Source organism: Lathamus discolor, chromosome Z (assembly GCF_037157495.1).
Source record: "Lathamus discolor isolate bLatDis1 chromosome Z, bLatDis1.hap1, whole genome shotgun sequence".
NCBI classification, from domain to species: Eukaryota; Metazoa; Chordata; class Aves; order Psittaciformes; family Psittacidae; genus Lathamus; species Lathamus discolor.
Genome location: NC_088909.1, coordinates 15,185,421 through 15,202,887, shown reverse-complemented (window position 1 = coordinate 15,202,887; position 17,467 = coordinate 15,185,421). Strand labels below are relative to the sequence as shown.

The window sequence follows — 17,467 nt, the reverse complement described above, 5'->3', positions numbered from 1 at the left end:
GGAGAGTGCATACATATGCACTCACAGAAACCTCACATGTTGCTGAAGGCAGCTCTGCAGTAGGAAGGTGCATCACAGCTGCATTTTTCAGCAGGAAGATAACGCTAATTTTTTGCTGTAACAGCTGTATATAGCCTTATTCTCTCCAGTCTCCTGGGTTAACTTTACCTGTGGTTGAGTTTAGAATCCCCAGACAATTATGTAATAAGTGTAAGATACCTGACAATATAACACACCTTTTCTAATGTTTTTTAAGGCTGTAATTTCTTAGGTGTCTGTCTGTTTTTCCAGTGTCAGTCCATTGTGAATCATGAACACACAGCAGTGAACGAACAGAGCCTACTGCAGCCTGTGTGCAATGAGAAATTTCAGCTGGATGACTGCATGAGGGGTTTACAAGACCGCCGGTAATTTTTTATATTCAGAGTTAAATAGAGCAATAAGATGGAATTTAAGCTTTAGTGCAATGGATTGTGCCTCTTCAGTCAATCAAATTATAGTTCAATCAGTTCATTTTAATCACTTCTCTGGAGAGAAGTAAACCCCTATGTTGAAGAATATGCAGCAATTTTATTGATGGAAAGTTTAATTGTTTCATTTTTCCTTACCGTCTGTAACACACTAGACTTTTAATCAGTGGGAACTGAAGTTATAATGAAGTAAAGTCCACTTTCCACAGTTCACAACTAGCTGAAAATAATTGGGTTGAGACTCCCATCCAGACAGTGTAATGCCTCTGGCATTTTCCTGAAAACTACACTTAATTGCTTTGCTGATGTTGTTAAGTGGTCCTGAGGGGGATGAAGTAGTAAAGCTGCCCACATATGCAGGGAAACAATACACAAAAAATATCTTACAAGGTCCTTAAAGGAGGACCAACTAGGGACTGGAAGACAATATATGGCTTTTTTTCTTTTTTTTTTTTTTTTTTTTCCCTTTTCTATACCAGAGAGAACACACAAGAGAAGCTGATAAAATAAACTGTGGAAATTCTATAGCACTAGCAGTATTTTTATTTACGTGCAGAAAGCTTGAGACCTGAAGTACAGAAGACATCAAGGCAGACCTCTGCAGCTTAAGGCTAACCCAGCTAGTGCAGCATTTTTATGCTGGATGCTGGTGAGTGTGCTGTGCTGCCTGCCTTCAGCACCTTGGGCTGAGGAGCAGATGTACTCTGGTCCTAAGGGAGGGGGGACGACTTGCTCTCTGTGTTCTGAAGTGACAGGACAGGAGCCAGCTACGAGCTGAAAGCCTTGGCCAGGCATCAGTGGGACCAGTGCATTTACTGCATTAGGCTCTAAATGTAGCCAGAGAAGGAATAGCACTTCAGATTTTCTCCTTATTTAGCACATTCATTGGAAACCCTCCTCAGTTGAATGGTGGGTTTTTTTTTGGTTTTTTTTCAATGATGAATGAACTGCTAGACTCAAGGATATTCTGATAAAGAAATGCATTAGTTGTTTAATAGAGAAAAATACTTAGGACACATGAATTAGATAGTGCCCATGAACCTGAATTCAGAGTTGGAGCTGGAGGTGTTTGGGGGAAGTGAGTATAACAGGGCTAGTTTAGCTTTAAGCAAGTGGAGGATTTTGTGATTGGTTTGGTTTTGTTTTTTCCTTGTTTATTTATGTATGCAGGCACAGTAAAGTGGGTTGCTGTCCCACAAGAAGGAAGGCTTCCTGGAACTGTAATGCGGTGCTGCGCTGCACAGCTGGACAGCTGGGCCATGCTTCTAAGCAGACCTGCGTGCTGGGTCTCATGTGCTTCACCCTGGGCCTGACTGGGAACAAGAGGGAGTGATGTGACACACACTCTGCTGATTTGACATCCTGTGTGGTTGTGATATGGTGTGTCCTCCAGAAGAAATCCAAAATACATGTTCCTCTACAGGCACAAATCTGACTGTTCCCCTGATAAACTCTTCACTGGAAAGATACAATTTGGATGGTTCTCTTCAAAGCCAGTGTGTGTGTATTCATTTATTGGAAGTGTGTCAGAACACCGTATGTCAGTAATATGCCTTTGATATGTTGGTGTCTGCATCTTTTTAACCGCTGTATTTAAACATGAACACCTGTTCCATGTTTGTACTGACTCTTTTCTTTATTCCTATATTTACTCTTGAACCAAGAGTTTGATTCAAACCCAGGAAAAGTGTGGGATTAATCCTGTTTTCAAAGAAACGCTGTTTTCATAGTATTTCAGTGTGTAGCCAGTGTGCATCTTTTCATAGATGAGAAGGGCATTGAAAAGAGAATATTTTCCCTTTCAGTAACTGGAACAAACTCATTTTCCAGGCAAAATGAAAATTTGACTAGAAGTCTGTCAAATGGAAAAGATTATTGTTTTAGTGTTGGGCAGGTTCTGTAACAAGTGCTGCTTTTCAGTAAATACATGTAAGAATGGTGCATTCAACCACAGTTACAGTAAATTGGTTTTATCCAGGAACTTTTCTAATACAGTTAAAGCACTTCCAGTGTAGTAAATGGCCTAGTAAAGGACTTTGTTTGGCTGTTTACTGTACATGGATGAAACTGAGAACCAGTGTCACGGCAAAGGGATCCAGAAGCAGCTATTGCAGTTCATCAGTCAGCTGAGCCCCTGGAGTGCTGTTCAGGGTGCTGCAGCCAGCCTAAACGGCAGGTTTGGTCAGGAGTAATGAACACTGTCTGACTGCTGCAGCAGAGTGACAGGAGACATTATAAACTACCTGGGAATCCTGGGAGAGTTTAGAGGCAAGTGTCTAATGCTGGAGTACCAAGAGCTGCTTCAGGAACATTGCAAAGTGTGCAACTGTGTTGGACTCACCAGTGTGGTGGCAGGAAGAGGCTCCAGGAAGAAGCAACCACAGCGGCAGGTTGTGTACCAACAGTTACAAGTGCTTTTTCAGTGACGCTTCAGCTTAGCAGATGCTCTGCTGTCATGAGAGTCCCACGGCTGCACTTTTCTGCCTTTTGATAAGAACTTTCCCACTTTAGTGGTGGGTAACAAATGTCAGCTCTTGGTCGATTTATACAGTCTGGTCTTCATGTGCTGTTTGCAGGGCTTGGCTTGCGCCTTAAACAACAAAAGTAGCCATCACATAAAAGAAAATTAAATCGTATCTAAATCCTAAAGCTTCGTATCATTGTCACAGCATCATAGCATTTCATAGCCACAGCTTAAACCAAACCAAACCATGGGAAGCTGAATGCTGTTGGAGCCACCAGCTAGTTAGTAAATAAGCGACCTGAAGGAGCCCAAAGGGCACCTGCTGCAGTGGTGGAGCTGCAGCAGGGCCTCGGAGTCAGTGCCATCTTGTGGCACGTCATGATATTAAAACCCCCTGAGCCACAACTGCAAATGTTCTCAGAATCAACCACATTTCAAAATCATCACATGTGGTAAACACTATAAACCACAGCAAGGCTATGTAAATTCAGCCATAACTTCTGCAGTTGTGCATGGTGCAGCTCACGGCACCTGAATGATTAATGAGGCAAATGCCTAGCAGTTACAGCTCGCTGAGGGTGCACAGTGAGTTGCATGTAATTATAAATCCTGACAACAGATGGAAAATTTTGCAGCATCAGAAGCCTGCTCCTGATTAGCCCCATCCTGCTCTGTGCAAGCAAAGCAGGGCCAAACCGCCTGTCTGGAGGGCACCGGCAGCATGGGCTTCGAGGCACATGTTATCCTGCAGGAGAGCCCTCTTCTCTGCACCCCAGCAGCTGTGGGGCAGGTGCTGGCTGCTTTACAAGAGCATTGCACCAAGGTTTAGGGTGTTCCTTTTTGCAGACACTGGTGTCAACACAGAGTTGTACTTAAAACCAACAACCAATCCCACCCCAAAAGCACCCATCCACAGCGAAACCCCGTGAGAGCACCACGAGCTTGTGTTTCAGACCCAAAGTGCTTCTGCATCACTTAGATGGTGCCAAACCCTTTGCTCCAGCTCTGCTCATTCCTGGCACCAGCCTTGGCCTGGGCCCACAAAGGCAGCGGCTGTTACTGACACATTCTTGTTTAAAAAAAGGAACTCCTAACACCTACTGCCTTCATTTTGGTGTTTTATATATATAGGTACAAACCACGTAAAATATAAAATGATACATGTGCAATATTTACCTACTATCTAAAGCAGAATATGTATACTATAAATATGTAAAACTATATAAAGTATTAACATAAATATAAGTAATATATGAGTGCATATATACAAGGTAAATACTTAAAACATGCATATAAGTATGCAGCATATGAAAACAAAAATTATATAAAAGCAATGGTAATAAAATTATATGATCGATATGTGTATTTTATATATATATATATATATAAGTATATATAGAAAAAGATGCTCTTGCCTAATAATGACTGCTGCAGTATTGGAAGAGGATCTGTTGTTCTTAGCAGTGTAACATTTATTGCATACAAAGCAAGGAAATAATAGCAACCTGTATGAGATTTAAGAAGGATCTTAGAGACACATTGCTGGGTGGGTGGTGGCCGGCTGGTACACCAGGGAGACATCACTTTGCTGCATGAAAGGATGCCAAAGGAAGACAGAGAGACCCTTGTGTGGTTGTAGGCAACACAACAGCTCTGTAATACCTTTAGCTCTTCCTTGTCTCATTACCTACTTCAGGCTGTTCAAACAACGCAGACATTTCCTGCAAAGGCTTTCTGGGAGTGGTTACAGTCTAATTTCTGCATTCTGCTGTCTCCACTTCTGTCAGGTATTCAGAGAGTTATTGTTTTCTTTCAGTAACCCTTAAATTCATAAGTCTTTGATTAAAGCTGGATTTTTTTAATTTATTTATTTTTTTGAAAGAAAATGCGATGTTATTTTTATCAAACCTGGAAAGGAAATCATGCTACACACAGTCCACTCGAGGACTTCAGCCTCGTTGTTCACCTAGTATAATTTTAGTACCTACACAATGGGCTTTTCACAGGGGTTACTGCTTTGCTGGAAAGTAGCTGGGTACAATGGCCAAGAGCAGTTGTGGGTTTGCTTTGGGTTTATTGCAAATTCACTCAATCATAGAATCATAGAGTGGTTTGGGTTGGAAGGGACCTTTAAAGGATCATGTTCTAATCCTTGAGGACAGTAACATTTTGTGATTCAGACAGCCAAAAATTTTAGTACATACAAGGAGTCAATAAATAGTAAATTAGAAACTGGTTTTTTTCATGTTAATTTGGTCACAATTAAAAGAAAAAAGCATAATTAAATTGTCCTGAACTGTCAGTTGTGTCTTACATGACAATCAGATTTGCTTCAACTTGAACAAGGCAATTCTTAAGTTTCATTTTCCAAACTAGGCAAACTGTGCTTTTATCTTATATTAGGATAAGCTTTGTTATTAAACACAATCATACAGATAGTTTGAAGCCAGTATTAAAATCACAACATCATTGATTGCAATTGCTTCTTTTCCTAAGGACGATGAAAGCAAATATTTCTTTTGAGAGTCTCTAATTTTCAATACTTTGCACAGACTTATCTCTCTGAACTCTCACTGCAAACCTCTAACTGAGCTGTCTGTTTCCTGTCATGCTGGAAATGAAATTTGCCTTTTTTGATGTAAGATTTATTTTTTCTTGCTCATTTCCTGTCCTAGTATCAAGCTTCTAGTTTTCTGACAGGATTGATTTTGTTCTATTTCTGCATATAAAAATTCCCAATGAGCCCCAAAATTTCCAGTCTCAGAGTGAGTGATACCAGCCTGGAGTTCCATTGCCTATGTCTGGCAGAGGAACGTACAAGCATTGCTTTGTTGCTCATGTAACATAGCTGCAGTGTGACTGGGAAGGAACCTTCCCTCTTATGTACCCGTGAAATAACCACAGCCTCTTCTGTTGTCTGACTGGGGGGACTGTGCATCCTGCAAAGGTCCCAGAAGGAACGGAAGCACAAAATACTGCAGCTGCCATGGAGACATAAAATCTGAATCTTGTTTGAGACTTGAGTATCAGAGCTACCCAGACAGGAGTGTCCTCAGCACTGCCTTTTCATATTCAAAAGCACAATATAAGTGAGAAATAGCATTTTGTGAGCTTTCAAGGGTTTTTCGTTTCAGAGTTTGGGCTTTAGGTTTTGGCAAGACTTTGGTTTTGTAATATCCCAAATTACAAGGCAGACAAAAATAACTGGCTTAATTCTGCTAACGCAACACTTTCTCCCATTTCCTCACCTTTCAAAGCTGCACACAAAATGTCCTGTTTTGCCTATAGGATTCATTGCTGCATTATAGCTCCTTATATTAGTTTAGGTTTTCAAGTTAGTCCTTAGAGAGATTACATTTCTACTTTGTAATGATTTTACCATTGGAAAAGTTCATCTAGAAAGATGCCTGGAAAACAATAGAGCCACAAAGGGAGTTCTTTTCTGCTTGAAGTATCTATCACTCCAACATAGCAGAATCAGAGGGGTACATTAAGCTGGCTACATCATCTGTCAATCTTTTGTTTGATTATTACATTATCAAGTAGCTTGCACTGCGAGAGATTAAAACAGGTAAGTGCAAAGCATGGAGCTACTGAGCACTTTGAATGTAAGTCAGACATCAAACTAGTTTTTGAAGTGCAGAACTACTGAGCTTTCACTTTGTCACACAAGCAGATGTTGCTCAAGGCAAGGAGGAAAGGAGTGATGCATTTTTTTTTACATGGCTGCTGAACCTTGCACTACCTGAAGATCCAGACACTCTGTGCAGCTACTGGTTAGATACCTTTCAAACCTGTCTACTGCCTAAGGGCCGTTAGATATGCGGCTGAGGTGAAGGGACTGGTTTTCCCATTGTATGTCTCCGTAACTTGAAGATGTGCTGCTCTCTGCAGTAAGTAAATGGTTGGGCTGCTGTAGGTCAGGAGGGACCTTTGTTAATTTTGGAGTCTGGCAATGTTGTTCTTCCCTTTTGCTCTATTTTAGATTTTCATATTTCACTGCCCAGTGTGGGAATGAACTGCTAATGAGCACAGGCAAAATATCTTACGTGGGTTGGAAGACTTCATCCTGAGTACAGTTATTCAAAATGATGGTCCAGGTTAATTCAGCTTGAAAAATCCAGCCAAACCATTTGCCCTATGTATTACTTTTTGGTAGCTGTGGCCTGCCATATATACATTCTGGCTGCCTTTTCATATAGGTAGGGATTTGTCCACAGGGAAATCTCGAAGTCTAGTGACGTTACCTTGGTGTCTGTATATTCTGCAGAATCCAAGAAACTTCCAGTAAGTAACTCTCCAAGCCCAAAGAACTGGCTAGGGACCCTGGCTTTCCAGATAATTACACTCATGCCTCTCACTGTTCAAGTGAAAAAGTGCTTCACTCTCTTATTTGTATCAATGTTTAACTATACCTACACGGAAATATTACACAGCTTGTAACAGATGTGAAATTAATGTACAGGGTTCTGATTTGGGGTGCCAGCTGCTCCATGCACAACAGCACCCATCTCTCTCAAATACATGAAGGTGTAAATCATTCCCTACAGATTTTCTTCCTCCTGCACATGTGTCATACTTACCTCCACTGGTATATATGCAAATACCTCCACTGCTATTATGAATATCTTGTTATAACCGAGTGCTCAAAATACCATGCTGGAAAGTTGGTTTTGTGTACCTTACTGAGTGGTGCAGGTTTGAACCGGTGGAGTGTTGAGGGCACCGGCATTCATCTGTGTAGCTGCCACAGCCCCATATTAGCACAGATCCTGTGTGTTGTGTCCCTGACGGAGCAGACAAGCAAGCCTGGCACTTGCAAAGGCTCCAGGAGGGGTGAACTAGTGGAAATGTCACGGTCACAAAGAGTTCATTTGGGAAAGTTCATTTGGGAGCAGGCCCTACCCAAGACTAATGGTCTAGCGAGATGCACAATGGAGCAGAAACCCTTCTTTGAAGAAATGTAGACCATAATAACATTTTCTACCTAGCGACTGTCCCATCGTCTCTTTATAAGCACGTAGCTATGCCTACTCCCAAACCAGCTGTGTTATCTTGTTAAGAGTTTTTTGCTTACAAATAAATAAATAAATAAATAAATAAATAGGTATTAGACATTGGAATTGTAGATAAAATCTTTTTTCCCCCAAGTATGCTCATGGTCATGCCTTTTCCCATTGTGTGTTACCATTAGTGGCCCCATAGTCAATCATTAGCAAAATCTCACAGAAAGCCCTGCTAAATAGGGAGAAACATGAAAATCTCAAGAAACACAGAATCTGATTTCCAAGCAGAATACCTGCTAAAACCAAACCTCATTAGGGAGAAGTCCTCCAGGCAAACATCCTCTCATTATTTATTGTCATGGTTTACTGAAGATCCCTCAGTGTAATTCACCGTTGGTTTTTAAACAAATATATCTCTCTAGTAAATGTGATATTCCTGCATCTAAGCAGCAGGGTTAGCTGAAAACTGAACCAGACCAAAATTTCAGGGACTCATAAACCACTTAGAGCCTGCCAGTAACACAACAAGAAACAAAAAATATGACCGACAACATATGTCTGAAAAGTAAGATAGCACTGGCTGTACAACATAATAATGAAACAGTGAGACTGCAAAGTAAAAGTGATTAGCTAACAACAAATTGTCTACAGTGGGGAACTTCTCTACAGAAGAAGGATGGTGCTGTGTTTAGGATTAATATTTAAAGCATGAATGCCTTGGATTTAAAGTTTTGTTTCCTGTCCTTCATCCTGGCTCCTAGAGGATCAGTTGGGCCGAGGGTCTCAAATGTTTTGTGGCATTCTGGTGTCCTGGAGGATTTGGTTTATGTCTCATAGGGCTAAGCTGCACATCTGAAAATCAGGGATACCAGAGCTTCTCTTTCTTATAGAGGGCAATGTGATTGAGAGGATGCTAAAGACTGGGCAAAGGGTTTTGAAATGGGTCTTTTCAAGGGCATGAAAATCTGAAGTGTTTTCCTTACAAATTTTATCACATCAAAAGGTTAAGTAAAGTATATGCCTAAAGTGCCTAAATTGCTATGATTTCCATTCCTTATGGCACTGAGCTGCTGAGACCTGTTCAAGTCCCAAATACTGCAGAAAATTTCCATCACTATTGGGAAAAGGTAAAGATCTCTTCAAGGAGAAAATCCTGTGGTGTGATCCATTTTCCTCCTCAAGTTAAAAACTGTTGGGCTGATTCAGCAGCTGAGCTGATGAGCTGGCCCCTGGAAGCACTCGCCTTCACTGCTCTTGAGGTGGCAGGAGGGGCAGCACAGGGAAAACTCTCTTTCCTCGCCAGAGGACACGCAGTCAGGACAGTGCTTGCCAGGGCAGTGCCTCCCAGAGCCTTCCTTGGCTCAGTTCGGCATCTGCTACCCATGAAAGATTCTTTGTCTTAATTTTCATATTTATCAGTTTGCACAACGAGGTTTCTTTACTAAGGTAATGCTATGCAAATGCAAAGTTGATGAGATTAAAGAGTAAAATAACTGAAAAGGGCTTTTTTACTCAGTGCAGTGAAAGGGGATATTAACACAACTAGATTGCTATTTTTTTTGGTGTACTTATTATAAAGTAATGCCCATTCTTTGCTGGATGCATTCCTATAAGACTCTGTGTGTGTGCAATAACCCCCTTAGTTTATTAAGCATTTTTTCTCTTCTGCTATGTCAGTCTAAATTCACTTTGAAGGCAGGAATGATAGAATTGTTCAATATATTGTGTGCAGTAGGTTATGACCTCTGCAATCAGCCCCTGAAACACCGCTGTCTTTTTACTTCTGGGGCAGCTGAAATGAATTATAAGGTAGCCTCAGAAGGCCCTAACTTTTTACTAAAGCTGAGGCCTCTGAATATGCAGTACTTGATAATTTTTGTGGCCTTTCTCATTTCCTAAACATTTGCAATCTGTATAAGATTTCAAGAAGAAAACTGAAAATACTATTTTTACTATCTTGTTTCCAAACAGGATCTCTGTCCTGCAACAGCTCAAATGGTTGTCTGGACTTGTGCTTGTAAAAAAAAAAGTGTCACTTATTTTTGCATCCATTTGTGTACATGTTTTGCAGGAGACATATTAAAGTTGTCATTACACCATTTAGCAGGAAGACACAGGTACATCTGCTGGAGTGCTGAACCATGCTGTGGAGGATATGCCTCAAGGGTGAGATGCCTTTGATTTGAAAAGGGCACAGAAAGAATACCCTCAACAAAAATCTGAGACATAAGTAACACCCCAAGTACCTTCCTCTGCACATGAAAATCTTTTGTTCAGAGAAAAACTGACCCAGCCAAATTATAACACCTAGTGTAAAGCCATCATTGCTCCTCTGAATTTCTGTACTAATTAAATACAGTTTCTTCATTCTCTATAACACACAATTAATATTGTATCAACCTCCACAACAACAATCTTTTGTCAGCTTTCTCCAGCTGACAGCAGAGCAGCAGCTCTGCCTCCTATCTGGGCTGTTACTAGCAGGGTAGCTCCAAATCATAGAATAGTTTGGGTTTGAATAATCAATTCTTTCTCTTCTACACACAAAGAAGACCTATACAGCATCAGGAGGGCTCATAAAGTGGTAACCAACAAGCAGAAAGTGAAGTTGCTGAAGTTTATTTATTGCTGTAAAGCATTCGAACACCAGAAGTTTACTGAAGCCGCTGTAAATATTCAGTGCCCATGGGTGAAGACAGTTCATCAGACCTTTGTATTAGTACCACAGATCTAACTTGCTTACAGAACTTTAAAACATTTCCAGCAGGATCCTCTAAACAGATGTAATTTATGTCATGTTCTAAAAAATGAAGACTTATTTCTTCATACCTTGAAGGTACCAGGCCTTGAGGAAAATGCGTTAACACGGTGAAAGGCTGAAAAGCCCAGCCTAAACTCTCCATGCTCAGGGAAGAGCCAAGCTGTCCCACTCACAAAATGTTCTCTTTGTTCTTTACATGGATCAGTTTGTATCTGCTGATAATCCACTTCTTTCCAAGGGTTTCAGGTTTAGGATTCGCTTTGATGCCAGACTCACTGCTGGGAACAGTAAACCACTCTAACTTTGATGGAGCTACGATTATTCCCAATAGTCATCTTTTCCATTGTTTCCTCTAAAACTGTCATTTATGTCACCAGTTCATTTGGGCTGGTTCCCCCCTTCATCCTTTCTGATTTAAGTCATGCCATTCACAACAGTGACAAATCAGATATCCTGAGAGGCACACAATATTTTAATGTGAGATATATATAAATTCCTTATACCCTCTGGTACATGTGACTAAAACTGTGTAAGTGACCATAACAATCTTTTCCTTTAGTCAGCTCTGGCAGCAGCTCTGCCTCCTGCCTGTGCTGCTAGGAGCAGGGCAGCCTCCACCAGTGTCATGAGCACACAGAAACTGCCTGGCTTGAGCCTGAGGATGTCTTGCTTTGAATGCATGTTGGTGCCAGCACTTCTGGAGATTTCAGACTGTCTGGAGCATTTAAGCGTTATATCAGGCAGCTCATTCTGGTAATGGTAACCTAAGCTACAAGCAGCAGCGAGGTATTTGTGCTGCGCTTTGCTTAGAAGAGCGTTCAGAGCCTGTGACGCTCTTTGACACTGACTGATTAAGATACAGGTACCGTGGTGCTGTCAGGAAAGAAGAAAGAGGGCTCACAGTGCTATTGTTGCTCCCGGATCTCCAGCTGAGCAGCAACCAGACACCAGAGCACAGCAGTATCGTGCTCTACCATCTTTGCTGTGAATTAGTGCCTAGCCAACCCTGAAGCAATTAGGAGCACACCATTTTTTTAACAGTGATTGTCCCTCCGCACAGACTCCAAAGACTGTATACCACAGGTGATCAAATCCTTATGACTGGGGAGGGGACTCTGATAGGAACAGATTAGGGACATTAGAGAAAGACAAAAATACCAACTCTGTAATGAGTTTTATCAGGAAACCATTAGGAAGGCTGCTGCTGCAGCAAACAAGACCAGAACCTAATGGAGAGAGAATCAGAGCTAACTAGGTATGCTACAGATATAAACTAATCTTAATTTTCTCCATGGCTTTTACGTGTCATCTTTAAGAAGCATGCCTTCAAATTTCTCCGCTGAACCCAGTTTTCTGGGCACCCCCGAAGCTCACACTACAGTATTAGCATGAATGGTGAAAAGGATTGCTTTGCCAGGCAAAGACAATTGCCAGGCAGCCTAGGACCTGGGGCTAGAACATTAGTTTTATTTAGCTGAATTCTTAGGCCTTCCCCTAGTACGAGATGCAGGGTTTCCCCATGTACCATTTCTTTCCATCTTTGCAACTGATGAAATAATTATTTTCCTTCTCTTTGAGAGTGGTGGTGAAGCCCTCAGAAAGAGTGACGTGTGTCTATTCAGGGTGTCCAGACGTGAGGAAGGTCTTCAGATCAGACATACATTTTTGGCCTCTGGAGCCATCTCTCCTCCTTACAGCCTATGCAGGCAGGAAGGCAAGCAGGAGAAAAAAAAAATCTCAGCTGTAGTAAGAAATCTGATGTCTCTGCAGATCTGTGATCCTCTTACTCATTTGTGTGCTAAACCAGGTGTACTTCTGTTGCCTGTGTGGTGCCAGAAACATCCTTGTCCTCCATGGAGCAGAGGCTAAGGAAAATTGGAAAGATTCTGCTCTTCCCTCCAGCAGGGAGGAGGCACTTGGGCTTCCAGGAGCCTCTTGTCTATATTGCAACTGGGCTGTTTTCATCTCGGCTTTCTTAATAAATATTTGGTGGGTAATTCGCATTTTCCCTCCTGCTCTAACAAAGCCGATGATTGCTAGGGTCAGGTGGTTACATGAACTAATTAATATTCACAGGCAGCAATAGGAAATAAGTACAAACCTCATCTCCTCAGCTTTAATTACAATATCAGTGCTATCAAATTCCATGTGGATACACCTCCCACATCAGCTCCAAACAATTTCAGATGTGTATACTAACAGGATCCACAACATCTTTAACTCATGATCTTCTGTCATTACAATATAATTACTCTAATGCATCTTTACTGTGCAACACCCGCCAAAGCTAACAACCGTTGAGTATACCATGTAATTATAGAATAGAGATGTTAATGCAAGCTTTCAGCTTAGTGACTTGCAGATTTTCTTCCAGTCCCATTATTCAATATTTGCGAGCAACCTGACTCCTACCTGCTTCCCTTCCTTCTCTCTACTTAATGAAAAATCAATGTTCTTCTAGCACTGAGAAGACTCAGGTGGCCTCTCACTGAAATCCCAGTGGGAATATAGCATAAGAGTCAATAAAGTATCAATAAATTGTCTCACCTTGGTTAGTTTTATGGATATAGAAAAGGAATAAAGCAAGATGAGTTAGTGAAGAGCAACTGTGGTTTGCACTTACTGAGCTGTGGGTGAAGATCTGTGCCTTGTGTGGACGTGGTAAAAGAGGTTAGAAGAAATTTGTCAGAAATTTCAATGTTGGCTCATTAAGCTAGTGAATACCCCTTGACAAAATGCTGATGGAGGTCAGACACAAAGGTCAGCTGATTAGGCACAATGGGGTAAGCTTCAAATGGTCTTTGTAGCAAAGAGAGATGTTCATGTTTCATGTGAGGTAAAGGATGAGCCAGTGGAATAACTTGTTGAACAACAAGCAATGAAGATGATTTTAGCCACATTTCTACCACTGTAGAAAGTGAAGAGAAAAAGTACACATTTTAAAGAGTTAATATAGGATGTATATATAAACCTACATATTTTCAAATAAGAACTAGGTGCAGACATAACTAGCATTGCACTATGCAATGTATTCCTTTGTCTTCACAGAGATTTACAAAACCCTCCCAGTATATCAATTTCATCAGTCCTTTTGCTTTTCGTAAATGGCAATATTTAAAACTTTATAATAGCATCTATATTTCATACATTTGGCTTTCCATGTAACAGTCATTATGGTTAAGACACGCACCATCTTGGAAAAGAGAATTAATGGGAACTCATTACATTGTCAGCTATCCAAGCTGTAATTCATGTTTAACTGTAGCTCTGCAAACAAACACAGAAAAGACAAACAGGAACCTCTGGTCTGATTAAAGCAACTAAGAGAGGAAAACCCAAGACAAATAAAATATGGTGTTCTAGGGAAGGAGCAAAGGCCCTTTTTGAATCCGTGAGAGTTAAAGCATGGGAAAAATGCAGCTGTTTCTTGGAGCAGTACTTCATCTCTGGGAAGTCATCTTTTGAATAGAAATGGAAATTAGGACCTGCCAGGCTGGTTTTTATCTCTGTATATCACCTGTGAACTTTATACTGCATATGTTTGTTGATGTCCCGTAATATCCTATTTAACTCTGTTGTTTGTGTATTAACTGTTTTGTGTCCCAGATGCTCATGCAAAGCTCATAAATATTTTGTGAAAAATATAACCAACACTTTCAACAGTGTAAACTATTCTTTCCCCAAACATCTCCCCCTGTTCTTGAAGAAGACAAAAAAATCTCTGAAGAACTACTTTAGGATGAGTTTCTTCAACATCAGCTGACTGAGACATTAAGGAAGCAGTTCCTGAGCCAAAGTGCTTCCACAACTGTCACTTTGCGTCTAAAACCAATGAGTTTACCTTTAGGGGTAGCTCCCAGACTGATCCCAGCTATGAAGACTTATTATTATGAATAATGCAGTTTCAAGTTGGTAGAAGCTAACACACAAATCTGTGTTTGAATCCAGGTTTTGTCTCTCTACTAGGGGTACAATGTTAAGAATAATGTCAATACATACAGTTCACACATGCAGTGTATATAGTCCACACGTGGAACTAGACAGATCCTGAGAATGGCCAGGGTTTGTGGTTTCACAGGGCATCATCTCTAATTACAAGGAAAGTTCCCTAGTTCTGGAAAGTTCGGGATGTTTCAGGATAGAAAAGGAAAACATTGTTCTACTTTAACACCACACTGGCACTGTTAGCTGATATATAAGCTTTGGAGAATACAGACATTACCAGCTCAGCACATCTGTATAGCAATCACCATTTGTCATATGTGAGTACTTCCACAGTCCTAAAAAGGGATTTGTTTTGTGTATTATTTGCAGGAAATGTAACAAACTCCTTACTGAACAGCAAAATAAAAACAACACTAGATTGTTTTATTGGGTATTTGCCTATTTACTTGGGAAAACTTCACTTCAGGATTTTTTTATACTGTCTAATAAAAGGACCCCTACAGCTGTCTTTTTTGTGGAGAAAAGCTGTCAACATCCAGTATCATTTTCTTCATATTGACTGAAAGTCCCAGTTCCATCTTAATATGTGAGATGCTCTCCCATTTGTATGCAGCTGGAGAGAGTAGTTTTATCCTAATTTAAAAAAGCCATGTGATGAATTTCTTTCTTTAAACAAATACCATCTGAAACTTTTTTTCTCTCTCTTTCCTCCAACATACACCTTTCCTCTCTTGTTAGGCACCGGTGTGCTCAAATCACTGCATAGTGTTGACATCTCACTAGTTATGTGTAAAATGATGCCAGCGCCATTCCTTTTTTGATGTCCCTGTGTATGATTGGCTGGAATAATTCCCAGATTAACTGTTTATTAATATAATTTTTGCAAAAGAGTTGGTGGGGAAATTTCAACATACTGCCTTGGATAAGGCTTTCGCTATCCTTTTCTGACTTTTCTCCTTCTGGGAGCTGACAATTTATAATCCTAGCCATAGCTTTCTCCAGCCATGATCCTGCGAACACTTTGCCCTATAAGAGTATTTCTACTGCAGCCAGAAGTCTAATATCAGGTATTTAATACTCAGTACTCTTTCCTATGTGAGTGCCAAATTCATTTGCACTCAGATACTGGTGAACAAGGTGTGCCCTTGTACAAGGATCCCAGGCAAATCTTCCCACAAATGACCCGCAAATGCAGCTTTTTCATGGCAAGAGTACAGGATTGCCTTTGCACCTAGTCTACATGGAGGGACTAAAGAGAGGGACAAGGTACCAACCTGCAGCCTTGGCCACCTTTGCTTTTATGTATACACACAGAGACACTACATATCTCTTGATTTCTAATAAAACTTGCTCACAACTGATTGCTGGTGAATTATTGCAATTCTTGAATATTTATCAAATGTGTGTTTTGAGAGCTGTAGTTATTACCACCATAAGTGCAAACTTCATCCTAATTCTGTGCATACCAGAGACTGTTAATCTAAAGTGCTGTTAGCTTTCTTCCGTGTTGGCACAGGATGGAAGACCATTCAATGCAAATGTAGTGACATTTCATAGCACCAGTAGGTTGTGCTGAGTCCTTCCACAGCTATTAACTCTGATGCAATGAAACATTGTTATCGGTAGCAGGGAGCATCTTTAACATCCACAGCTATTTTTAATGCTTCTGTCAAGAGGAAAGATTATAGCTGTGAAGGCACAGGGAGATTTTGTGTAACAAACAGAGTCACAAAACTTTGAACTCTTCACTCACTATGACTGAATAAACTGTGCATGCACTTCAACACATCCTGAAGCTATAAAAGTCATGGTTAAAACCAGGATAGCTGAAAGTTATAGAACATTTAATGGCTCTAGTGTAAACAATGTACTACCAACAATTAAGTGCCAAACATTATCAACCTCCCACTCTGTATATGCCACATCTCACGGGCTGAGAATGACTACCACAAACAACCTCAGATGGCAAATCACCAAGCAGACAAGTTTGAGTGCTGGTAGACATTCAGTGTGAAACACTTTGTCCAAGGACTGAGCACTGAGTAATTCCCCAATCAGTGCCTGGAGATGCTTTCACTCAAATTCAAATCCTCTGCACCACATTCCTGTTTCGAATGAGAATAAAGAAGAAATTCTCAAAATTTTCAATGGGATTAAAATTTAAAAATTCTATGTAGGAAAAATTACAGTTTTGGTGCTGATTATCTGAAAGGAATGGGGCCAACTGTACAAATCTTGGATGAACCTGAGAAACATCTCATTATGAAAGCAGCAGATCTGAGAGCCCCAGGGCTCCTGGGGCTGTTTCTCACCAGTAGAGGAAGAAACTCAGAAATATGGAGACCAAAACTTCATCCAGCATCCTTGGAACTTACAGTGCCCGGTGCTGGGGGTACAAAAGAATAAACCACTACTGAAGAAGCTTTGCTAGGGCTTCCATGCTTCCACCTCCACAAGACGATGGTTGGGGCAATAAAGGTATCCAAAGTCTGTGTTGTGCAGAGAGGAGTCAAACCAGAACAACAACAATGACCCAGAGGATTTCCTGAGAAATATTTTTGTTTTCAGTAACTCAGCATTTTCTAATGAAGGATTGCTTACTGGAAACTTTCTGCCTATTTTGATTTGAGGGGATATTATTCAGATCAACATGATACATTTTGGATGACATGAGGGAATGTTAAGTTTGGTCTTCTTGCCAAATTCCATCCTGGCAGATAATTTCCTACTTATTTAAACCCACCTCACACATTAACAGAATGCACTTTTTTAGCTCACATGCTGTTTTGCAGCTCTTGTCCTGTTAAATATTTTCTGCATT

General features: G+C 40.7%; 1 long non-coding RNA gene across 5 annotated transcripts in view; it reads left to right on the top strand.

Annotated features, from left to right (window-relative positions):
• Positions 1 to 3,465, top strand: part of LOC136005165 (uncharacterized) — a 29,341-nt gene extending 25,876 nt beyond the window's left edge. For 2 of the 5 annotated variants that reach the window (XR_010608692.1, XR_010608693.1), the window contains exons 4-6: positions 292 to 407; positions 950 to 1,119; positions 1,641 to 3,465. This is a non-coding gene — a long non-coding RNA (uncharacterized LOC136005165). The remainder of the gene's footprint in view (positions 1 to 291; positions 408 to 949; positions 1,120 to 1,640) is intronic. The other 3 variants (XR_010608691.1, XR_010608690.1, XR_010608694.1) reach the window with 2 other exon arrangements.
• The last annotated feature ends 14,002 nt before the right edge of the window (positions 3,466 to 17,467 follow it).